The sequence below is a fragment of the Phyllobates terribilis genome, unplaced genomic scaffold (assembly GCF_046119375.1).
Source record: "Phyllobates terribilis strain yellow unplaced genomic scaffold, ASM4611937v1 Scaffold_1__5_contigs__length_1240528914, whole genome shotgun sequence".
NCBI classification, from domain to species: Eukaryota; Metazoa; Chordata; class Amphibia; order Anura; family Dendrobatidae; genus Phyllobates; species Phyllobates terribilis.
In genome coordinates, this window is record NW_027362761.1 from 468,852,661 (window position 1) to 468,879,347 (window position 26,687).

The following is a 26,687-nucleotide window of genomic DNA, read 5'->3' on the forward strand; positions in this document are numbered from 1 at the left end:
GCAGTTTGTCAGCTTTTGGACACCTTTGAAGGTGTTTTCTATGTGTTTCTATGTGTTTTTGTTTGCCTGCCATTGTTTTTAACGGTGTTCGAAGGTGTTCGACGAACAGTTCGACGAACAGTTCGGCGAACACACGGGTGTTCGACGAACCGAACCGAACTCGAACACTACGGGGGTGGCTCAACACTAGTTATAAACTTCTGTGAAGCACTTGTGGGTTCAAGGTGATGACCACACATCTAGATAAGTTCCCTGATGGGTCTAGTTTCCAAAATGGTGTCACTTGTGGGGGGTTTCCACTGTTTAGGCACATCAGGGGCTCTTCAAAAGCAACATGGTGTCCACTAATTATTCAAGCAAATTTTACATTTAAAATGTCAAATGGTGCTTCTTCTCTTCTGAAACCTACTGTGCACCCAAACAGTGGTTTGCCCACACATATGAAGTAACAAATTTTGGGGTCCATTTTTCCTGTTACCTTTGCAATAGTAAAAAAATTGGGGTCTAAATTAACATTTTTGTGAAAAAAGTTAAATGTTCATTTTTTTCTTCCATATTCCAAACATTCCTGTGAATCTCCTGAAGGGTTAATAACCTTCTTGAATCTGGTTTTGAGCACCTTGAGGGGAGCAGTTTTTAGAATAGTGTCACATTTGGGTATTTTCTGTCATAAAGGCCCCTCAAAGTCACTTCAAATGTGATGTGGTCCCTAAAAAAATGGTTTTGTAAATTTGATTGGAAAAATTAGAAATCACTGATAAGCTTTTAACCCTTAAAACTTGCTAACAGAAAACATTTGATTCACTTGGGAAATGTTATTTATTAGTAGTGATGAGCGAGCATGCTCGCCATTGCTCGGTACTCGCCCGAGCATCTCAGTACTCGAGATGCTCGGAACTCGCCAAGTACTTTCGCGATGCTCGGGCGGGAACTCGGGTCCCCGTCCTGCATGTTTGGCGCTATTTAGATCACCAATCAAGCAGGGATTGTCTGCCACTCACTGTAATGTCACAGCCATGGTGGTTGTGGCATTATAGTGATTGCCCAAATTGATGGGAACAGTGCTCACAGTGAAACATGAAAAGCCGGCAATTCATTAGCAGCATACACCGGTACCCGACCATTTAGAACAGAAAGAATAAAGCATCACACATCGATTAGATAGATAGAAACATGTCAGTCACATATATAAGAAGTACAGTGACAGTGTTGGTTACTGTACTTGTTATTTAGTGTTAAAATAAAGGATTTATTAAAAAAAAATAATAGTGTTTTCATGCACCCGTCTCTTTAAAAAAGCCGGCCGGCAATTCATCAGCGGCATACATTGGTACCCGACAATTTAGAACAGAAAGTATAGAGCATCACACATAGATTAGATAGATAGAAACATGTCAGTCACATATATAATAAGTACAGTGACAGTGTTGGGTACTGTACTTGTCATTTAGTGTTAAAATAAAGGATTTATTTAAAAAAAATTGGCGTAGGGTTCCCCGTAATTTTAGTCTCTAGCGGAGGTTAAGCAGACGGCTGGGGCAGATGTTTGAAGCCTGGGAAGGGGGTAATACCCACGGAGCTTCCCAGGCTACTAATATCAGCCCCCAGCTGAATACCTAGCCTTTACCAGCTATTAAAATGAGGGACCTCCCAAAAAATGACATGGGTTCCCCCCTATTTTAATAGCTAGCAAAGGCTAGGCAGACAGCTGGGGGCTGATATAAATATGAATATTGGCCCCCTCCCAGGCAAGAAACACCAGCCGTCAGCCGCCCCAGAAATGGCGCATCCATAGGATGCGCCAATTCTGGCATTTAGCCTCGCTCTTCCCACTGCCCTGTAGCGGTGGCAGTGGGGTAATAGGGCTGGGGTTGATGTCAGCTTATATAGAATTCTCCCACACTGTCAGTGACGTGCATGAGGTGAGCTGAGTTCATTGGACATGATCTCGGCTCATCTGGATGCCGTTACAGCCAGACACTGAGGAGCGCAAGCATGCCTGCACTTCTCAGTGACTGCGGCATGGCAAGCTGGATGGCAGCTTTCGGCTGCGATCCAGCCTGTCATGTGAATGTAGCAGAGCTGAAACTGTTATGGGAACCATGGAAAGGTAAGGATGATGTTGCTTTATTATTTTATTTTTATTGCAGGAGATCATTGGCTTCAGCTGGAATGGGCGTGATGGTAAGTATGGTTTAATTTAGAACATTAAAGAATTGTGTGTTTATTTCAATTAAAGGACTTTATTCTGGGTGTTTGTGTTTTTTTTTAACTTTGACTATGGGGTTAGTAATGGGGGTGTCTAATAGACGCCTCTCCATTGCTAACCTGGGTTTGATGTCTGCTGGCATTATAAGCTGACATCAACCCCAGCCCTATTACCCCACTGCCACCGCTACAGGGCAGTGGGAAGAGCAAGGCTAAGTGCCAGAATTGGCGCATCCTATGGATGCGCCATTTATGGGGTGGCTGACGGCTGGTGTTTCTAGCCTGGGAGGGGGCCAATATTCATGTCACCCTTCCTGGGCTATTAATATCAGCCCCCAGCTGTCTGCCTAGCCTTTGCTAACTATTAAAATAGGCTGGACCCCACGTCATTTTTTTTTGGGTCCCCCATTTTAATAGCTAGTAAAGGCTAGGTATTCAGCTGATATTAGTAGCCTGGAAAGCTCTGCGGGTATTACCCCCTTCCCAGGCTTCAAACATCTGCCCAAGCTGTCTGCTTAACCGCCGCTAGAGACTAAAATTACGGGGAACCACACACCAATTTTTTTTTTAATAAATCCTTTATTTTAACACAAAATGACAAGTACAGAAATCAACACTATCACTGTACTTATTATATATGTGACTGACATGTTTCTATCTAGCTAATCTATGTGTGATGCTCTATTCATTCTGTTCTAACTTGTCGGGTACCAGTGTATGCCGCTGATGAATTGCCGGCCGGCTTTTTTAAAGAGACGGGTTCATGAAAATAGGAGGGCACTAGTGTGTTCCAAGTGCCCTGCTATGTTTTTCATGCACCCTCCTATATACCCTGCTTGCCTGTCTGCCTATATATTCTGCCTGCCTGACGTTTAATTGAGCACTGTTCCCATCGATTTGGGCAATTTTTGACCTTCTGCAGACCGCCGGGGGGGACCTCCAGAAAAATGCTTGAGTTTCCCATAGACTTACATTGGGCTCGTTGCTCGGGTCGAGCACCCGAGTATTCCAATGTGCTCGACCCGAGCTTCGAGCACCCGAGCATTTTAGTGCTCGCTCATCACTATTTATTAGCTATTTTGTGTGACATATCTTTCTGATTTAAGGGCATAAAAATTCAAAGTTTGAAAATTTCAAAATTTTCAACATTTTCGCCAAATTTCAGATTTTTTCACAAATAAATGCAAGGCATATCGAAGAAATTTTACCACTATCATGAAGTACAATGTGTCACGAAAAAACTGTTTCAGAATCAGGGGGAACTGTTGAAGTGTTTCAGAGTGGTCAGAATTGTAAAAATTGGCCTGGTCATTAACATGCAATCCACCCTCAGGGCTAAAGGGATTAAAGCGTTTGTGCAATGATCTCACATTACATTCAGAGTTCCAGTTTAGAAGCTAGGCTATGATTTTTATTTTTATTTCTCCAAATGCTAAAACTGACCTGCCAATATAATTCTCCAGGTCATTACAAGTTTACAATTACCAAACATGTATATGTAGCACCCCGAGGGCTCGGCTGCTACAGGGGTATTGCACCTCAAACCAGAGGTGTGATATTCCACTCCCGGGTAAGGATGGAGTGTGGACTAGGACTCGGTAGGCTGCATGCACCACACACACCCCATTTCCGAGGGACAGCTCAACGGTGCTCCCACTAGACAGAAGTGCAGGCACGACAGCATCTGTCCCTGGCTGGAGTGGGGAGGGGAAAGTACACCCAGTGGTGTAGGAGCAGATAGGGGTGGGTCTCTGGGCATAGGTAGGAGCCGATTGGTTGCTAGTCACCTGGGCTCGGGTGTTAGAAGGAGGTATAAAAGGTGGGCACCATCTTAGGACAGTCAGTGCAGTCAGAGGAGAAGACAGGAAGCAGAGCCTCTGCATGGGCTCTGCCCTGCAGGCAGGCCTTGTCAGGAGGCTGGAGCCTGAGAGAGAGAGAGAAAGGAGAAGGAACAGAAAGGAAAGTAAGAAAGGAAGCAAGGAACACAGAGAAAGGCCCAGAGACACGAGTGAAGAAGGAACCCTAAGAACCCACGAGATACCGGGTGAAGGGTTGGCAGAGCAGGGTACCGGAACCCAAATTGGTGGAGGCGACTAATCCTCAGCCAAAACCGGAGGCTGTGACCACATCTTGGTGCGACCCCTCACTACATCCACCAGGAAGGCATACCACATAGGGTCAGGGAAACCGGAGATAGGTTTCGCCAACAGAAGGCCCGAGGAAGCTGGACAAAGGTGGGTCACTAGTGGTGACGGCCACAGAAAGGAAGAGAAGGGAGTTCTGTGCCACACTCTGGAATTGCCTGGTAGTTGACCGAGTCCCTCACCTGGTGGATGCAGCATGACTTGGGCAGTCCTACCTGTGCACAAGTGACCTGATAAAGAACTGTGAGTAAAGCATTGAAAACTGCAACTGCACGTCTCTGTGATTCCTCGCCGCACCAGCACCATTAGTACTGGGACGCTCATACCATCACTACCATCATCCACATTAGCTGCCTGGAGGCAATACTTCTCCCGTGGGGAGTTATCCCATACTTGGCTGCGCATACAACATCAGCCTCAGCGGTCTGCAGCGCGGCGGCAGTCCCCACTGACCGCAATCCACGGGTGGCGTAGTCGGACAATTACAATACAAATAGACTGCCACTGGTTTGACCACCCTGAGCCACAGACCGGGTCACCGCCACATGGAGACTACAACCCCCCAGCATCCTACAAAAAGGCCCGGTTCCAGGTTCCCCGTGCGGCCCAGGGGGCGCGTCAACTTTGGCGTAGTCGGCAGGATCTTTACCAACCCGCCACAGGCGGGTATTGCGTGCCTGAAGAAGATTGCACATGTACCTTAAAAAGAAGTCTCCCGCCATTTCCAGAAGTTTCCCGCCGTCCGGAGTCGTTTCCCGCCATCCGGAGTCGATTCCCGCCATCAGACGCCATCTTGAACCGTTTCCCGCCATCCGCAGTCGTTTTCCCGCCATCGGGCGCCATCTTCGGGACGCCGCGCAGGAAGAAGAGGGGCATGGACGCCGAAAACGCACGAGATCCGAATCTCCGCCCCACGCACCAACGCTGCGTAAGGTCCTGGAAGGGAGAGGGAGCGACGCTGACGTCACAGGAGCGCGACGCAAGGTCCTCAACCCCGACGATCGACTGCGGAGTCGCGGCCTATGGAGGAAGATCATCGCAAGGTAGGCCACGGTCCACCAGGGGGGAGGAGGACACCAGGAACGGAGAGCAAGATGGCGGACCGGCAGCACACCAAGCTGCCCAGCATCGGCAGTGCCCCAGCCGTCGCGGGCCCCGACCAGCGCCAGGAGAAGACGCGTGATGCAGGAGCGGTTGCGGGAGCAGGTAAGAGGAGTCTCCCTGTCCCGGACGCTGCCAGCGTCAGCCTGCTCCCAGGCCCCCTGGTGGAGCCGCCGATCCTGGGAGCTGCAAACACCGACCTGCTCCAGACCCCGCAACAAGCCCTGCTGCCGAGCCCTCCAGCCCTAGTCGCTGTCACCACCAGCCCGCGCCCAGGCCCAAAGTCGCACCCTCTGATCCCGGGCGTCATCAACGGCGGCCCTCTCCAGGCCCGGTCGCAAGGCCTGAACTCCCCAGGAGCAAATGGACTGTACGCCCTCCATGTCCACCGTCTAACAGAGGAGGAGCTGCGGTACCGCCCAGACATGGACTACCCTGAGGGCCCGGACGGGTCTGAAGAGTACAAGGAGGAAGCATCAGGAGGACACCGTTACCAGTAAACGGTAAAATGGAACTGTATATAGTTACCCATAAGGGTATGAGAACTGCTGCTGAAACTGTTACTGAATTGGAGTGTAGTCCCCGTTGGGACTAATGTGGAACTGTTAAGGGACTGTTATCTGTGTGCCCCTTATCCCTAACCAGGCTGAGGACTGTGAGCAGCCACTCCCTTATCCCCACTGGCCGAGGACTGAGAGCGGCCACCCTTGTATATAGTTGCGCTTCTTAAAGCGCCCCCTACTGGTTTTATACGAAACTGCAACGTCTACCTCGGAATTAAATGGACTGTTGCACCTTTACCTGGTCGCAAGTTGCACAGCGGCCAGAGCTCAAGAATCTGCTTGAAAATGTTTTACTTGAAAATGTTTTTGTTTAAGAATGTCTTATACTGAAAAAGTTTCATATGCTGCTAGAATAATAATGCAAATGTTTCATGTGATGTTTTATATGCTAAAAGAGTTCCGGTAGTTTTGACCATAGCTAGTGACAGAAGAATGTTAAAGAAAAAAAAAAAAAAAGAGTACCAGTAACGTCAAAAAGAAAAGAGTACCTCCCATATAGGGATGAGTTTTCGGTTAATGTCTTATATGTGAGTGCACTTTAAAAATTTGTATGTTTTTAAATTGTTTTATTCTTTTCCAGCCCGAGGACGTGCTGTGATTTACCAGGGGGGAATGTAGCACCCCGAGGGCTCGGCTGCTACAGGGGTATTGCACCTCAAACCAGAGGTGTGATATTCCACTCCCTGGTAAGGATGGAGTGTGCACTAGGACTCGGTAGGCTGCATGCACTACACACACCCCATTTCCGAGGGACAGCTCAACGGTGCTCCCACTAGACAGAAGTGCAGGCACGACAGCATCTGTCCCTGGCTGGAGTGGGGAGGGGAAAGTACACCCAGTGGTGTAGGAGCAGATAGGGGTGGGTCTCTGGGCATAGGTAGGAGCCCATTGGTTGCTAGTCACCTGGGCTCGGGTGTTAGAAGGAGGTATAAAAGGTGGGCACCATCTTAGGACAGTCAGTGCAGTCAGAGGAGAAGACAGGAAGCAGAGCCTCTGCAGGCCTTGTCAGGAGGCTGGAGCCTGAGAGAGAGAGAAAGGAGAAGGAACAGAAAGGAAAGTAAGAAAGGAAGCAAGGAACACAGAGAAAGGCCCAGAGACACGAGTGAAGAAGGAACCGTAAGAACCCACGGGATACCGGGTGAAGGGTTGGCAGAGCAGGGTACCGGAACCCAAATTGGTGGAGGCGACTAATCCTCAGCCTCTGTGATTCCTCGCCGCACCAGCACCATTAGTACTGGGACGCTCATACCATCACTACCATCATCCACATTAGCTGCCCTGAGGCAATACTTCTCCCATGGGGAGTTATCCCATACTTGGCTGCGCATACAACATCAGCCTCAGCGGTCTGCAGCACGGCGGCGGTCCCCACTGACCGCAATCCACGGGTGGCGTAGTCGGACAATTACAATACAAATAGACTGCCACTGGTTTGACCACCCTGAGCCACGGACCGGGTCACCGCCACACGGAGACTACAACCCCCCAGCATCCTACAAAAAGGCCCGGTTCCAGGTTCCCCGTGCGGCCCAGGGGGCGCATCATATATATTCTTTTTTATTTAAATGGTGAAAAAAACACAAAATTTGTAAAAAAAAATAAAAATTGCGCCATTCGACAAAGCCCACGGCATCTCCATTTTTCGGGATCTGTGGGTGGGTGAGGGCTTAATTTTTTGGCGATGGGCTGACGTTTTTAATGATATCAATTTGGATTACATACGATGTTTTGATCGTCTGTTATTGAAATGCAAATGTAATTCTAGCATTTTGATTCTTTTTCTTGTTACGCAGTTTATTGATCGGATTAATTGTCTTTATATTTTGATAGATCGGGTGTTTCTGAATGCAGCGATTCCAAATATGTGTATTTTTTACTTTTTTTATTGTTTTATTTTGAATGGGGCAAAAGGAGGGTGATTTAAGCTTTATATTTTTTAATTTTTTTTTAAATATTTTGGAAAACATTTTTTTCTACTTTTTACTTGCTTTAATAGTCCCCTTAGATGCGGGATCAGCACCGGAGTATGCGTCAACTGCCAGGACATGACTTATGAAGTACCTATACGTCATAGGTCATGAACAGGTTAAAAGGGGTTGTCCACTACTAGGACAACCCCTTCTCGATCTGAATGCTTGCCCCGTGAAAATGAAAACACTTATATTCACCCCTGGACCTGTCACTATTCCAGCAGTGTCAGCAGTGGCTTTCCCAGGGCTCACGTCCGGCTATTATGATATGCAAGCCCTGCACCCAATCAGCACAGGCTTCACTTTTCCTGTCTTTTTATGTATTAGTAATCAAGAGGAAGTGAGCAGTGAGCCAGAGCTCTTTCTTTTCATTACATTTATGTCCAAAGATGGGAACATTGATGCCAGCGCTGATTAGGTACAGGGCTCACGTGTCATAACAACTGTACGCAAGCCCCAGGAAAGCCAGTGTTGACAACGCTGGAACGGCACCGACACCGGAGGTGAATATAAGTGATTTTATTTTCATGGTGTTACAATACTGACGAAGTACTACTGGAAACCAGTGGCCGAAGGAGGCCTAGCAGGAACAGCAAGCGGTTATAGATGTCTTTGGATAAAGACAAGGAGTTGTAGGAAAACAATCCATAGATAAGTGAGAACAGTCTGGGTAAGACAGTCCAGGAGCTATAGATTGGTACTAGGCTAACAGCTAGACACAATACTCAAGCAATGAGTGAGAGATCCATGTAGCTTTAAGTAGGCCCAAACAGGAAACAGGATGGAATCCGCAGGTTCAGAATCTGCCATCTTAGTAAAGGGCAATTGCAGAACACAACAGCAGCCTCCAATGGTGATGAGTGGGATTGCAGCACAATTATTAAGGTCAACAATAGCATCCACTAGTGGTCAAACTGTAGAAGGACAACATGAATTCTGACACATGGGGGAAAATATTCATATCGAGAAGGAGTTGTCCTAGTAGTGGACAACCCCTTTAACAACATACAGTATATTGTAGACTTGAAATCTAAGGTGAGAACTGTACAAATAATTTAAACCAAGTACGGTCCTGTTTATTTCTGGAGATTTATGAATAATGGCAGAAGATGTTAGACTTGCAGGTCCAAGACTAGCAATGAATCAGAGTGATTCACCTTTTGGAGAATTAATCTAGAGCAGAATTTTCAAAGATTTTCTCATCTCTAATAATGACAAAGGAACAGATTCTGCAGCTATGTCTGTGAGACTGTGACATGATTTTTAGAAATGTCTCATGGCTCATGATAAATGCCTGTAATGCTATAAACTGGCATAAAAAAGCACAGGGTCTGTGTCAACTCTAACCTGCTCCACAAGTGCTCTATACTTATAAACCTAGAATCTGTATTTTATATTAAAAAGAAAAAATTAAAGGCTGTGTGCCCACGTAGCATTTTTCAAGCGTATATGCTGCGGAATTTCCGCAGCGTAAATGCTTGAAAAACGCATGTATATCCGCACCCCATGGTCCCCAATGGGATTCCGCAAGTTCTATGCACATGCTGCGGATTTTTCCGCAGCGTTTATGCCGCGTTCAAAAATCCGCAGCATGTCATTTAATTTTGCGTTTCCGCAAGCGGAATTGCCTTTGTCCAATGCATAAAAAACGCAAGGCAATTCCGCATGTGGAAAACGCGTGATAAACGCGCGAAAAATGCGCGATAAACGCGTGCGGAATTCCGCATGCGTTTTTCCGGGAGAGGACTTGCATTTATGCAGCAGAAATTTTCTGCTTCATAAATGCAATGTGGGCACATAGCCAAAATATCAGTAAATATGTAAAGTACAGAAGGCATTGAGTTAGTTATTTACATAAGTTATTAATTTATTTTTTAGCTATTTAAAATGTTTTAGTTAGAAATGTTACCTCTAAACTGGTGGAATTACAGCTCCTATAGAATCTATGATCTACTTTTTCATTTATTTATTTTATTCACTTATAAAGCACCATCATATTCCACAGCACTTTACACACATCATTATCACTTTCCCCATTGGGGCGCACAATCTAGTTTCCCTATCAGTTTGTTTTTGTAGTGTGGGAAGAAATTGAAGTACCTGGAAGAAACCAATGCAAAAATGGGGGAACATACAAACTCCTTGCAGATGTTGTCTTTGGTGGCATTTGAACCCAGGTCCTGAGCACTGGAAAGCAACAGTGCTAACCACTGAGCCACCATGCTACACTTTTTCAAACTTGTCAATAGATATATCTGTCCGGTTATTCATTTTTTTATATTGACTTACCATATAGAGCGCCATCACTTGGCAGGTTTTTCTTTCGGAAGCTTTACAAAAATAGTCACATATAGCATGTAGCGGGGGTGTGATTGGTCTACAAGATGAAATGGTCACAAGAGCATATGTTTAAGCTATACAGAATATGTGCAAATCTACTTTTCATTATTTCCTAAAATCAGAGGACTACAATAGTGTATTATGTTTCTATTAGTGTTGAGTGAGCACTAAAATGCTCGGGTGCTCGAAGCTCGGGCCGAGCTCGCCGTGATACTCGGGTGCTCGACCCGAGCAACGAGCACAATGTTAGTCTATGGGAGACCCGAGCATTTTTGGCGCAGCACCCCCGGCAGTCTTTTAAAAGCCTAACAAGTGCATTTCTGATGCCCACGTCACTGCTGTCAACAACCTGGTCAGAGGTATTAAGCCACTTTTAAGGGCTCACAATAAAACGTTCAAAAACGAAACTGAAACTGCTTTCCTGTGAAATATGTTAAGGAACTTCCTTTCCATGGTAAAGAAGACTTGTGTATTAGGTAAAATAAATAACCCCCCCAAAAAAATACTCCTCCACACACTGGGCTATGTTCACAAGTAGCATTTTTTATGCGTTTTTGCACTTTTGTATTGCTTTCAACCGTGACAAATGCATTCACCGGGAAATGTCATTTTAACATTTTACAACTTTATCTGGCCATGTGCTGTGTGACACATGCATACAGTGCTGAAAAGACAGGGGAACAGCATGGGGGAGACCCGTGGAAGCATCTCTGACACCCAGGTCACTGCCTAAAAGTGTGCCCATCAGAAGTCATCCTTGCCGCATCAGAAGATGCAGACTTGCAACTATCCCCGTGCCCAGGGCAGTGTTCAATTGTACCTCTCCCATTCCTTGCAATGCAAGCACAAGTATGCAGCCAACCAACCACCCAACCGTAGGCTGCAATACCATACTGCTTGCTTGCACTTGAAATTGGGCCTTTTAGGCATGTGGAGGCGGAATCTGGCCACCACGTCATGGCTGCGTTGGCGGCCTGGAATCCATACTCAGTCACAAGCCGCCCGGCGACCGGGTGTCCATAGTCGGTCCCCAGCCGCCTGGGGGCAGCCGGGTGTCCACACACAGTCCCCAGCTGCCTGGGGGCAGCCGGGTGTCCATAAACGGTCCCCAGCCGCCCCTATTTCTCCTGTCAACTTCCCCCACACACTTTTCTTAGCCCGGCCTGCTTTTGGGCAGCTTTGGACGAGACCACCAGAGAACCAGACTCCTCTGGTGGGCCCTGGCTTCTCCATCAGGGGAGTTGAGAGTGCCAAGGTGAGGAGCATGATGATGATAGAAGTTAGCATCTGCTTTGTTTTCTTTTAATGCAAGCATAAGTGTGCAGCCTGCCACCCACCCACCCCCAGGCTGCAATGCCATATTGCTAGCTTGCACTTGAAATGGGGACTTTTAGTTTGGAGGAGGCCGAAGCTGGCCACTACCTCATGGCTGCTTCGGCAGCGAGGTATCCATACTCAGTCCCCAGCCGCCCCTATTTGTCCTGGTGTGCCTTATACATAAGATTAAGCATGTATACCAAAACATTACCTGTGCCCTCCCCAGTGCATTTAGTGGGAAGGACAGCCTATTCCGCTGTAGTGTGTGCATGCCAAACCCCTGTTCATGGTACATACGAAGATGCATCCCACCCTGCACCTGTCATTGCAGACTTGCAACTATCCCCGTTCAAGTCCTTTTCTCAGGGCAGTGTTCAATTGTACCTCTCCCATTCCTTGCAATGCAAGCGCAAGTATGCAGCCTGCCACCCACCCACCCCCCAGGCTGCAATACCATACTGCTTGCTTGCTTGCACTTGAAATTGGGCCTTTTAGGCTTGTGGAGGCTGAATCTGGCCACCACGTCATGGCTGTGTTGGCGGTCTGGAATCCATACTCAGTCCCCAGCCGCCCGGCGGCCGGGTGTCCACACACGATCCCCAGCCGCCTGGGGGCAGCCGGGTGTCCATAAACGGTCCCCAGCCGCCCCTATTTCTCCTTGGAACATCCCCGCACACACTTTTCTTAGCCCGGCCTGCTTTAGAGCAGCATTGGACGAGCCCGCCAGAGAACCAGACTCCTCCAGTGGACCCTGGCTTCTCCATCAGGGGAGTTGAGAGTGCCAAGGTGAGGACCATGATGATGATGATAGAAGTTAGCATCTGCTTTGTTTTCTTGGAATGCATGCGCTTGTATGTAGTAGCGGCTAGGCCTGAGGTGGTCAGCGTTTTGACGCTTATCCTACCTCCACCGAGGATTGCTGGATGTTTTCCTGCTACTATTCCAGTTCTATGACTCCGGTTAAAACAAAACTTCAGGTGATAAATGATGGATGAGGTAGTGGCAAAGGAGAAAGAGCAGGAGGAACAGGGACCATTCACATCAATATCAGGCCAGTCAACCACATATGTCTTGTAGGATATGTTTCGGTAACAAAAGGAGCGGTTCAGCTACACAGTTATAGGGCATACAGTGAATGCAATGCCTACCAAAAATTTTGAGGCACTCCAAAGTCCCTTGGAAACGACATGGAGGTCAGAGGGCCTTAACTGAACCATTTTTTTCCATTTATAGCAACAGGTCTCCTGTACACTGTTAGCCTAAGCAGTGAATCGAAGGCTTTCCAAAAATTATGAGGAACTGCAATGCCCCTTGAAACAGACATGGATTACAGCGTACTAAAAACCTTCTACCCATTATTGGGGAGTGGGTCTCCCTTAGTTTTCACCTTTGCATTGAAAAGCAAAAGCTGACTAAACTTAGGAGGAAATGCAATGCCGTTGGAAGAGTCGTGGAGGTTAGAGGTAATTAAAAACAACATTTCAATGCCCCTTGGAACAGCTGTGGAGTTCAGAGTGGCTTAAGAAGATGCTTTTAATGCCCCTTTGAAGAGACGTGGAGGTCACAGTAGCTTAACAAGACGGTTTGAATGCCCCTTGGAAGAGACGTGGAGGTCACAGTAACTTAACAAGACGGTTTTAATGCCCCTCGGAAAAGTGGTGGAGGTCGCAGTAGGTTAACAAGACGGTTTTAATGCCCCTCGGAAAAGACATGGAGGTCCCAGTAGCTTAACAAGACGGTTTGAATGCCCCTTGGCACAGACGTGGAGGTCACAGTAGCTTAAAAAGATGCTTTTAATGGCCCTTACAAGAGTTAGAACTCTCCTGTTGTTTTTTTTCTAGTTTGCTGGTCACATGACCTTTTTTGCCTATTTAATCCGGCTCCACCCTCCTGGCCTTGCTGGACTTCATTGTAATTACTACTCTTGAGCTAGCTTGGTGCTCTGTTACCTTTCTCTGTTGGTTTTGCTAGGTCTTCTGACCTCTATGTTCTATGTTGTGTGTTTGTCTTTTACTGCTACAATTTCTGCTAGGAGGTGTCCAACTTTATCCCAGTCCCTAGTTCTTGTAGGGATCCCTTCCTTGCATCTATAGGTCTTCGTACAGACTAGCTGAGGACTTTAGCGGGTCTGATCGCAGGATCAGGTTCCCCGTTACATCATAGGGATCCAGTTTAGTTCTATTGTAGGGACAGATCTCCTGTCTTTCCTTAGTGCTTGTAGCAGATCATAACAACAAGAGCCATACAGTACAGCATCTTATAAATATTATTCCCATTTTTGGGGAGTGGGTCTCCCATAGTATTTGCTTATGCCTTCCAAGCAAAAGCTTCCAAAAATTAGGATGGAGCAACTTGCAATGCCCCTGACAAGAGCCATGCAGTACAGCATATAACAAACATAAGTCCCATTATTGCGGAGTGGGACTCCCATAGTATTTGCTTATGCCATCCAAGCAAAAGCTTTCAAAAATTAAGACGGAGCAACTTGCGATTAGAGATGAGCGGTGTTCGACTAGAACTGTTCGCCAATCTCAAATTCGAGCTGTTTTGGGCGGTGTTCGAGTTGTTCGACGAACCCGAACGATTTGCAAAAAATTCGGCTGTTCGAGGTTATGTTCGATAACTGTTCGTGCACCAAAAGCGTGTCCTGCATGTCTGGCGCTATTTAGAGCACCAATCATGCAGGGATTGTCTGCCACTCACTGTAATGCCACAGCCATGGTGGTTGTGGCATTACAGTGATTGCCCAAATCGATGGGAACAGTGCCAACAGTGAAACATGAAAAGCCGGCAATTCAGCAGCGGCATACACCTGTACCCGACAATTTAGAACCGAAAGAATAGAGCTTCACACATAGATTAGATAGATATAAACATGTCAGCCACATATATACGAAGTACAGTGAAAGTGCTGCTTACTGTACTTGTCATTTAGCGTAAAGGATTTATCAAAAAAAATAATAGTGTTTTCATGCACCGTCTCTTTAAAAAAGCCGGCCGGCAATTCAGCATCTGTACCCGACAATTTATAACAGACAGAATAGAGCTTCACACATAGATTAGATAGATAGAAACATGTCAGTCACATATATATGAAGTACAGTGATAGTGTTGGTTACTGTACTTGTCATTTAGTATTAAAATAAAGGATTTATTATTAAAAAAATTGGCGTGGGGTTCCCCTTAATTTTAGGCTCTAGCGGAGGTTAAGCAGACGGCTGGGGCAGATGTTTGAAGCCTGGGAAGGGGGTAATACCCACGGAGCTTCCCAGGCTACTAATATCAGCCCCCAGCTGAATACATAGCCTTTACTAGCTATTAAAATGGGGGACCCCCCCAAAAAAATGACGTGGGGTCCCCCCTAATTTAACAGCTAGCAAAGGCTAGGCAGACAGCTGGGGGCTGATATTAATAGCCCAGGAAGGGAGCCATGAATATTGGCCCCCTCCCAGGCTAGAAACACCAGCCGTCAGCCGCCCCAGAAATGGCGCATTCATAGGATGCGCCAATTCTGGCACTTAGCCTCGCTCTTCCACGCTGCCCTGGTGCGGTGGCAGGGGGTAATAGGGTTGGGGTTGATGTCAGCTTATAATGCCAGCTGACATCAAGCCCAGGTTAGTAATGGAGAGGCGTCTATAAGACACCCCCATTACTAACCCCATAGTCAAAGTTAAAAAAAACACAAACACCCAGAATAAAGTCCTTTAATTGAAATAAAGACACAATCCTTTATTGTTCTAAATTAAACCATACTTACCGTCACGCCCATTCCAGCTGAAGCCAACGATCTCCTGCAATAAAAGAAAAATAATAAAGCAACCTCATCCTTACCTTTACATGGTTCCCACGACAGCTTCAGCTCTGCTACATCGAGATGACAGGCTGGACCGCAGCAGAACGCTGCCATCCAGCCTCTCATCCCGCAGACACTGAGAAGCGCAGGCTTGCTTGCGCTGCTCAGCGTCTCTCTGTGACGACATCCAGATGAGCCGAGTTCATGTCCAATGAACTCGGCTCACCTCATGCACGTCACTGACAGCGTGGGAAAATTCTCAAGCTGAAGCGGTGAGTGCAGGAGAATTCTCCCACGCTGTCAGTGACGTGCATAAGGTGAGCTCATGTCCAATGAACTCAGCTCACCTCCTGCACGTCACTGACAGCGTGGGAGAATTCTCCTGCACTCAGCGCTTCAGCGTGAGAATTCTCCCGCTGAAGCGCTGAGTGCAGGAGAATTTTCCCACGCTGTCAGTGACGTGCATAAGGTGAGCACATGTCCAATGAACTCAGCTCACCTCCTGCACGTCACTGACAGCGTGGAAGAATTCTCCTGCACTCAGCGCTTCAGTGTGAGAATTCTCCCACGCTGAAGCGCTGAGTGCAGGAGAATTTTCCCACGCTGTCAGTGACGTGCATGAGGTGAGCCGAGTTCATTGGACATTAACTCGGCTCATCTGGATGCCCTCACAGAGAGACACTGTGGAGCGCAAGCAAGCCTGCACTTCTCAGTGTCTGCGGGATGACATCCTGGATGGCAGCGTTCTGCTGCGGTCCAGCCTGTCATCTCGATGTAGCAGAGCTGAAGCTGTCATGGGAACCATGGAAAGGTAAGGATGATGTTGCTTTATTATTTTTCTTTTATTTCAGGAGATCGTTGGCTTCAGCTGGAATGGGCGTGATGGTAAGTATGGTTTAATTTAGAACAATAAAGAATTGTGTGTTTATTTCAATTAAAGGACTTTTTTCTGGGTGTTGTGTTTTTTTAAATACTTTACTAGAAATTCATGGTGGTCATGTCTAATATTGGCGTGACCCCATGAATTTCGGGCTTAGGGCCAGCTGATAATGCCAAGCTGGCCCTAACCCCTTTATTACCCAGAGAGCCACCGCATCAGGGCCCTGGATGAGTTGGGTACAGCGCCAGAAGATGGCGCTTCTATGAACGCGCCATTTTCCGGGGTGGCTGCGGACTGCAATTTGCAGCGGGGGTGGCCCAGAAAGCTTGGGCCTCCCTGCGCTGCGGATTCCAGCCCCCAGCTGCCTAGTTGTACCTGGCTGGACACAAAAACAGGGCGAAGCCCCACGTCAATTTTCTTTAAATTATTTCATGAAATAATTAAGAAAAAAAGGGCTTCCCTATATTGTTGTGTCCGGCCAGGTACAAATAGGCAGCTGGTGGTTGGGGGCAGCCCGTTCCTGCCTGCTGTACCTGGCTGGACACAAATATAGTGCGAAGCCCCACGTCAATTTTTTTTAAATTATTTCATGAATTTCCTGAAATAATTTAAAAAAATTGAAGTGGGGCTTCGCACTATATTTGTGTCCAGCCAGGTACAGCAGGCAGGAATGGGCTGCCCCCATCCACCAGCTGCCTATTTGTACCTGGCCAGACACAACAATATAGGGAAGCCCTTTTTTTCTTAATTATTTCATGAATTTCATGAAATAATTAAAAAAAATTGAAGTGGGGCTTCGCACTATATTTGTGTCCAGCCAGGTACAGCAGGCAGGAACGGGCTGCCCCCATCCACCAGCTGCCTATTTGTACCTGGCCGGACACAACAATATAGTGAAGCCCTTTTTTTCTTAATTATTTCATGAATTTCATGAAATAATTAAAAAAAATTGAAGTGGGGCTTCGCACTATATTTGTGTCCAGCCAGGTACAGCAGGCAGGAACGGGCTGCCCCCAACCACCAGCTGCCTATTTGTACCTGGCCGGACACAACAATATAGGGAAGGCCTTTTTTTCTTAATTATTTCATGAATTTCATGAAATAATTTAAAAAAAAGTACGTGGGGCTTCGCCCTATTTTTGTGTCCAGCCAGGTACAACTAGGCAGCTGGGGGCTGGAATCTGCAGCGCAGGGAGGCCCAAGCTTTCTGGGCCCCCCCCCGCTACAAATTGCAGTCCGCAGCCACCCCGGAAAATGGCGCGTTCATAGAAGCGCCATCTTCTGGCGCTGTACCCAACTCATCCAGGGCCCTGGTGGGGTGGCTCACTGGGTAATAAAGGGGTTAGGGCCAGCTTGGTATTATCAGCTGGCCCCAAGCCCAAAATTCATGGGGTCACGCCAGTATTAGACATGACCGCCATGAATTTCTAGTAAAGTATTTAAAAAAAACACAACACCCAGAATAAAGTCCTTTAATTGAAATAAAGACACAATTCTTTATTGTTCTAAATTAAACCATACTTACCATCACACCCATTCCAGCTGAAGCCAACGATCTCCTGCAATAAAAGAAAAATAATAAACCAACCTCATCCTTACCTTTCCATGGTTCCCACGACAGCTTCAGCTCTGCTACATCGAGATGACTGGCTGGACCGCAGCAGAACGCTGCCATCCAGTCTGTCATCCCGCAGACACTGAGAAGCGCAGGCATGCTTGCGCTCCTCACTGTCTCGCTGTGACGGCATCCAGATGAGCCGAGGTCATGTCCAATGAACTCGGCTCACCTCATGCACGTCACTGACAGCGTGGGAAAATTCTCACGCTGAAGTGCTGAGTGCAGGAGAATTCTCCCACGCTGTCAGTGATGTGCATGAGGTGAGCTCATGTCCAATGAACTCAGCTCACCTCCTGCACGTCACTGACAGCGTGGGAAAATTCTCCTGCAATCAGCGCTTCAGCGTGAGAATTTTCCCACGCTGTCAGTGACGTGCATGAGGTGAGCCGAGTTCATTGGACATGAACTCGGCTCATCTGGATGTCGTCACAGAGAGACGCTGAGCAGCGCAAGCAAGCCTGCGCTTCTCAGTGTCTGCGGGATGACAGGCTGGATGGCAGCGTTCTGCTGCGGTCCAGCCTGTCATCTCGATGTAGCAGAGCTGAAGCTGTCGTGGGAACCATGGAAAGGTAAGGATGAGGTTGCTTTATTATTTTTCTTTTATTGCAGGAGATCGTTGGCTTCAGCTGGAATGGGCGTGATGGTAAGTATGGTTTAATTTAGAACAATAAAGGATTGTGTCTTTATTTCAATTAAAGGACTTTATTCTGGGTGTTTGTGTTTTTTTTAACTTTGACTATGGGGTTAGTAATGGGGGTGTCTTATAGACGCCTCTCCATTACTAACCTGGGCTTGATGTCAGCTGGCACTATAAGCTGACATCAACCCCAACCCTATTACCCCCTGCCACCGCACCAGGGCAGCGTGGAAGAGCGAGGCTAAGTGCCAGAATTGGCGCATCCTATGAATGCGCCATTTCTGGGGCGGCTGACGGCTGGTGTTTCTAGCCTGGGAGGGGGCCAATATTCATGGCTCCCTTCCTGGGCTATTAATATCAGCCCCCAGCTGTCTGCCTAGCCTTTGCTAGCTATTAAATTAGGGGGGACCCCACGTCATTTTTTTTGGGGGGTCCCCCATTTTAATAGCTAGTAAAGGCTATGTATTCAGCTGGGGGCTGATATTAGTAGCCTCCGAAGCTCCGTGGGTATTACCCCCTTCCCAGGCTTCAAACATCTGCCCCAGCCGTCTGCTTAACCTCCGCTAGAGCCTAAAATTAAGGGGAACCCCACGCCAATTTTTTTAATAATAAATCCTTTATTTTAATACTAAATGACAAGTACAGTAACCAACACTATCACTGTACTTCTTATATATGTGACTGACATGTTTCTATCTATCTAATCTATGTGTGATGCTCTATCTTTCTGTTCTAAATTGTCGGGTACCGCTGCTGAATTGCCGGCCGGCTTTTTTAAAGAGACAGTGCATGAAAACACTATTATTTTTTTAAATAAATCCTTTACACTAAATGACAAGTACAGTAAGCAACACTATCACTGTACTTATTATATATGTGACTGACATGTTTCTATCTATCTAATCTATGTGTGAAGCTCTATTCTTTCTGTTCTAAATTGTCGGGTACAGATGCTGAATTGCCGGCCGGCTTTTTTAAAGAGACGGTGCATGAAAACACTAATATTTTTTTTAATAAATCCTTTACACTAAATGACAAGTGCAGTAACCAACACTGTCACTGTGCTTCTTATATGTGTGACTGACATGTTTCTATCTATCTAATCTATGTGTGATGCTCTATTCCTTCTTGTCTAAATTGTCGGGTACCGGTGTATGCCGCTGCTGAATTTGCCGGCCGGCTTTTTTAAAAAGAGTGTCTTCTGAGCAGTTTGTCAGCTTTTGGACACCTTTGCAGGTGTTTTCTATGTGTTTCTATGTGTTTTTGTTTGCCTGCCATTGGTTTTAACGGTGTTCGACGGTGTTCTAAGGTGTTCGACGAACAGTTCGACGAACAGTTCCTCGAACATCCCGGTGTTCGACGAACCGAACCGAACCCGAACACTGCGGGGGTGGCTCAACACTACTTGCAATGTCCCTCACAAGAGCCATGCTGTACAGCATATTACAAACATAAGTCCCATTATTTGGGAGTGGGTCTCCCATAGTATTTGCTTATGCCTTCCAAGCAAAAGCTTCCAAAAATAAGGACGGAGCAACTTGCAATGCCCCTTGCAAGAGCCATGCAGTACAGCATATTACAAACATTAGTCCCATTATTGGGGAGTCTGTCTCCCATAGAATTTGCTTATGCCTTCCAAGCAACAGCTTCCAAAAATTAGGATGGAGCAACTTGCAATGCCGCTTACAAGAGCCATGCAGTAGAGCATATTGCAAACATAAGTCCCATTATTGGGGAGTGGGACTCCCATAGTATTTGCTTATGCCTACCAAGCAAAAGCTTCCAAAAATTAGGACGGAGCAAATTGCAATGCCCCGTACAAGAGCCATGCAGTACAGCATATTACAAACATAAGTCCCATTATTGGGGAGTGGGTCTCCCATTGTATTTGCTTATGCCTTCCAAGCAAAAGCTTCCAAAAATTAGGAGGAAATGCAATGCCCTTTCGAAGACTCGTGGAGGTCCCAGTAGCTTAACAAGACTGATTTAATGCCCCTTACAAGAGACATGGAGGTCAGAGTGGAATAACAAAACGCTTTTAATGCCCCTTACAAGAGACGTGGATGTCATAGTGGTTTAACAAGATGCTTTTAATGCCCCTTACTAGAGACGTGGAGGTCAGAGTGGTATAACAAGGCGCTTTTAATGCCCCTTACAAGAGACGTGGAGGTCAGAGTGGTATAACAAGATGCTTTTAATGCCCCTTACAAGAGACGTGGAGGTCAGAGTGGTATAACAAGACACTTTTAATGCCCCTTACAAGAGACGTGGAGGTCAGAGTGGTATAGCAAGACACTTTTAATGCCCCTCAGAAGAGACATGGAGATCAGAGTAGTATAACAAGACGGTTTTAATGCCCCTCAGAAGAGACGTGGAGGTCAGAGTGATATAAAAAGACGGTTTTAATGCCCCTCAGAAGAGACGTGGAGGTCAGAGTAGTAAAACAAGACGGTTTTAATGCCCCTCAGAAGAGATGTGTAGGTCAGAGTGGTATAACAAGATGCTTTTAATGCCCCTTACAAGAGATGTGGAGGTCAGAGTGGTATAACACAACGCTTTTAATGCCCCTTACAAGAGACGTGGAGGTCAGAGTGGTATAACAAGAGGCTTTTAATGCCCCTTACAAGAGCCATACAGTACAGCATCTTAAAAATATTATTCCCATTACTGGGGAGTGGGTCTCCCACAGTCTTTGCTTATGCCTTCCAAGCAAAAGCTGACAAACATAAGGACAGAGGAACTTTCAATAATGGCAACACGGACCAGGGTAACCCTGGTGGTATAGTGGTGGTGGAGGCTGAGGATAAGGAGAAGAACATAAAACAGCAGAAATGAGGAAGCGCATACCCATGTCTGGGTGTGAAGAGGTGCATGTGAATACACCTCCCAAAATAACACAGTGGATTTAACTTTATGTTACTCTGCTGTCATTTGGTGGTGATGAGAAGTCTGGCCAAATCCAGCCCTTGTTCATTTTGATAAGGGTCAGCTTGTCAGCATTGTCAGTTGACAGGCGAGTGCTCTTATCAGTTATAATTCCCCCAGTGGCACTAAAAAAACGCTTGCGGCAGGGCAGGCCAGGACCTCCAAGGCGTACAGAGTGAGTTCATTCCAAGTGTCCAGCTTGGATACCCAAAAATTAAAAGGCACAGAGGAATCACGGAGGATGCTGGTATGGTTGGCAAGGTACTCCCTCACCATCTTTTGAAACTTTCCACTTCTTGTGAGAGTACCCCGCGCCTAAGGGTCTGTCTGAAGGGAGGGTCTGAGAAAACTGTCCCAGAATGTTGACAGTGTTCCCCTGCCTCTGCTGGATTGGAGTTGCCTCTCTCTCGCTTGTACGCTTTGGTTGGTCAACGAACTGTGACCTCTGTCGCTAGCGTGTTCAGATGGGAATTTTTTTAACATTTCTGCAGCAAGGGCCTTCTGGTACTGGCCCATTTTTGTAGACCTCTCCACGTCAGGTGTAAGAGAGTGAAAGTTATCCTTGTAGCGGGGGTCTACAAGTGTCACCAACCTGTAATGACTGTCACCCAACATTTTGACAACGCGAGGGTCACAGTTAAGGCAGCGTAACATAAAGTCAGCCATGCGTGCCAGACTGGTAACGGGCAAGATTTCCGTGTCCTCACCAAGATGACGACTGACCATGCTCTCCTCCAACTCCTCCTCCCCCCTGTCCTCAGGCCACCCACGCTGAACCGACGGTATGACACTTCTACAGGTACTACCATCTACAGCGCATGATAACAGCTCCTGTTCTTCCTCCACCTCCTCCTCTCCCTCATTGTCCCCCAATGCACGTTGGGATGAGATAAGGCTTATCACCTAAGCTTATGAGTTTCAGCACAGCCTGTTGCTGTTAGAACCTTGCTCTTAGGTTTTTTTTCCTTTGCTGGTCACATGACCTTGTTGGCCTATTTAATCCTGCTCCGCCCTTCTGGCTTTGCTGGACTCCATTGTATATCTACTTTCTAGCTAGCCTGTGCTCTGTGTCTTGCTCTGTTAGTTTGCTTGGTCTACTGACCTCTATGTTCTATATATTTTGTTTGTTCGTCTGTCTGCTACTATTTCTGTTAGGAGGTGTCCCATATTCCTCCCAGTCCTTAGTACTTGTAGGGATTCCTTCCCCACATCTATAGGTCTCCGTACAGACTAGCTTAGGACTTTAGCAGGTCTGATCGCAGGATCAGGTCCCCTGTTACATCGTAGGGATTAAGCTGAGTTCTATCGTAGGGACAGATCTCCTCTCTTTCCTTAGCTCTGGTAGCAGAACATAACAGTAAGTCCAGCCAGCAAATTCTCTAAGGAAAGATTTTTCTGTTCCATCATGGTGTCGGTTCAGGATTTGGTTCATCGCCTGCAGGGACTCTCTCTGGAGGTGGCCGAGCTCCATCAGCATGTGAGTAACTGTCCTGGAGCACATTTCTTGGAGCCTAAGGTATGTTTGCCGGATTTATTTTTGGGTGAACATCGAGAATTTTTTTCATTTAAAAATGCTTGCTTATTGTATTTTCGTTTGAGACCTAAGTCCTCTGGGGATGAATCCCAGCGCGTAGGGTTCATAATGTCACTTTTGCGCAAAGAGCCTCAGGAGTGGGCCTTTTCTTTGCAACCTAGTGATTCATGCTTCAGATCAGTGGATAGTTTTTTTTCTGCTTTGGGACTATTATATGATGATCCTGACCGTGTCGCATCAGCTGAGACTGAGTTGAGACGTTTAAAACAGGGATCAGGTAATGTGGAAAAATATTGTACTCATTTCCGTCGTTGGTCTACTCAAACAGGGTGGAACGATTCTGCTCTGAAAAGTCTATTTCTTGCTGGGCTCAGTGAAAGGGTTAAAGACCTGCTAATTGCTTATCCTACACCTGAAGATTTGCAACAGGCTATGCAATTAGCTATACGGGTGGATAGAAGACTGCGTGCAAGGGTTAATGAGAGCAAATCCTCTGCTATGTCAGTTTCTGGTTATGAGAATGTGTGTACTAACAGTGGTGAACCGATGGAGATTGGATCAGTGGCACCTCGCTCTCAAGAAAAAGACCGTCGATTTTCTGAAGGCTTGTGTTTCTATTGCGGAAAATCTGGTCATTTGATTAAAGGCTGTGAGCTTCGTATGAAGAAAGAAAAAAAAATGGTCAGTCACGCCCGTATTGCCTGTTTAAATTACAAGGGTATATTTTTAGCTGCTTCCACGATTGCTCAGAAAAAAATGGAATTTCGGGTGTTTGTTGATTGCGGGTCTACTCTGAATGTAATTGATGGGGGATTCGTGGAAAGACTCAATTTAAAACCTGAACCTTTATCATCCCCCATTGCTGTGGTTTCTGTGGATGGTTCCCCTTTGAAGAATATTACTCTCAAGGTCTGTGAATTTCCTCTCACTATTAATGGTGTTCACCATGAGAAATTGGATTTGGTAGTGTTGAATAACTTGCCTTCTCCAGTAATATTGGGATTGCCCTGGTTAAAATTTCACAATCCTGTACTGGATTGGTCTACCAGTGAAATTAAATCCTGGAGCCATAAATGTTATGACAAGTGTTGTAACGGGCGTATTGCAGCTTTGGATATGGGAGAATTGCCTGTTCCTATTCAGGATTTTTGGAGAGTTTTTTTTGAGAAGGAATCGCAGGTTTTGCCTCCCCATAGAGACTATGATTGTTCTGTTGAATTTGTCCCTGGAGCGACTCTTCCTAAAAGTCGTTTATTTAACCTTACTATTCCTGAGAGGAAGGCTTTGGAGGAATACATACAGACAAGTTTGGCCGCCGGTCACATTAGGCCCTCTAAGTCTCCTGTGGCGGTTGGATTTTTTTTTGTAAAAAAAAAGGACGGCGGTTTACGTCCTTGTCTAGATTTTCGTGAGATTAACAAAATTACTGTACGCAATCCTTACCCACTGCCATTGATTCCTGATCTGTTTAACCAGTTAATGGGGGCCAAGTGGTTCTCTAAAATTGACCTTAAGGGGGCATACAATCTGTTGCGCATGAAGGAGGGTGACGAATGGAAGACTGCTTTTAACACTCCTGTGGGTCATTTTGAGAATCTGGTTATGCCTTTTGGTCTTACTAATGCTCCTGCATTTTTTCAGAATCTGATTAATGACATCCTTAGACCTTTGATCGGCAAAAATGTGGTTGTGTATTTGGATGACATTTTGATTTATTCGCCGGATCTGGAGTCTCATTGGCGGAGCGTGCGTGAGGTATTACAGTTATTAATGGACAATTCGCTTTTTGCTAAGCTGGAGAAATGTGAGTTCGCTGTACAGAGAATTAGTTTTTTGGGCTACATTATCTCCAGCAAAGGTTTTGAGATGGATCCGGTTAAGGTTCAGGCTGTGCAGGAATGGCCTAGGCCTATTGGTTTGAAATCGATACAGAGGTTTTTGGGTTTCGCCAATTACTACAGAAAATTCATAAAAAATTTTTCTAGTATTGTCAAACCTCTGACTGATCTCACCAGGAAAGGTGCTGATGCGGTTCAGTGGTCTTCTGAGGCCATTGAAGCTTTTGTGTATCTCAAGGAGAGGTTCACCTCTGCTCCCATCCTTATGCAGCCTGATATTACTAGGCCGTTTTTGGTTGAGGTTGATGCTTCCTCTGTGGGGGTTGGCGCAGTATTGTCTCAGGATAACGGGGATGGATTACATCCCTGTGCCTTTTTTTCAAAAAAATTTTCGGAGACTGAACTGAATTACGATATTGGTAATCGGGAATTATTGGCTATTAAACTCGCATTTGAACACTGGCGCCACTTCTTGGAAGGTGCGGAATTTCCCGTTCAGGTTCTTACGGATCATAAAAATCTGATATATCTTGATGCTGCCAAGCGCCTGAATGCCCGTCAGGCTAGGTGGGCACTGTTTTTCTCGCGGTTTAATTTCTCCGTTACTTACATCCCTGGTACTAAGAATGTTAAGGCGGATGCCTTGTCTCGCAGTTTTTCTCCCATAGTCGGTGCTGAGAAAGAGGAGAACATTTTACAAGAAGGTGTTGTGATAGCTGCTTTGGACTCCGTTTTGGAAAATGAGATTTTTAAAGCACAGGAGAATGCCCCTTCTAACACTCCTCATGGGAGGTTGTTTGTGCCTGGGACCTTTTATTAGAGATTTGTTTGTTGAGTGTCACGAATCTCGGTTGGCAGGTCATCCCGGAATCTCTGAGACCAAGAGACTGGTGGGTCGCAGTTTTTGGTGGCCTGGATGGCAGAAGGAAGTCATTAAGTGGGTGCGTCAATGTACTATATGTGCTAGATCTAAGTCCTCACATACTCCTGCTGCGGGGTTGCTTTGTCTTTGGAGGTTCCCAGTGCTCCTTGGACACATTTGGCTATGGACTTTATAACTGACCTTCCCCCCTCTGAGGGTTTTACTGTCATCTGGGTGGTCGTGGACCGTTTTAGCAAGATGTGTCACTTGGTTCCTTTCGTCAAACTGCCCTGCGCTAAAACTCTCGCTAAGGCCTTTGTCAAGGAAATTGTCAGACTTCATGGCGTTCCTACTGACATTGTTTCTGATAGGGGTCCTCAGTTCGTGGCTCGTTTTTGGCGTGCCTTTTGTGATAGGTTGGGAGTTCATTTGTCGTTCTCGTCCGGATATCATCCTGAATCTAATGGCCAGACAGAAAGGAAAAAACAGGATGTTGAGCAGTTCTTGCGTTGTTTTGTGGCAGACAATCAAGAGGGGTGGTCTGAGTTTCTGCCACTTGCTGAATTTGCTCTGAACAATCATACATCTTCTTCTGCTGGTTGTTCGCCTTTTTTTTGTTGTTCTGGGAGACATCCGTCGTTTGGGTCGTTCTCCAAGTTGGGATCTGCCATGCCTGAGGAGGAGAATTTTTCCGGTGATTTGGAGAGAGTTTGGACGGATGTGCGTGGTAATCTTCAGGAGGCCAACAGAAAATCTAAAGACTACTTTGATAGGAAACGACAGGAGGTTTTGTTCGCTGTTGGTGACATGGTTTGGTTGTCCTCTAGGAATCTGCGGTTGAGGATTCCTTCTAAGAAATTGGGTCCCAAGTTTGTAGGGCCCTTTAAGGTGCTTCAGGTTGTCAACCAATCTGCTGTTAGGTTGGAGGTTCCTACCTCCTGGAGAATTAATCCGGTA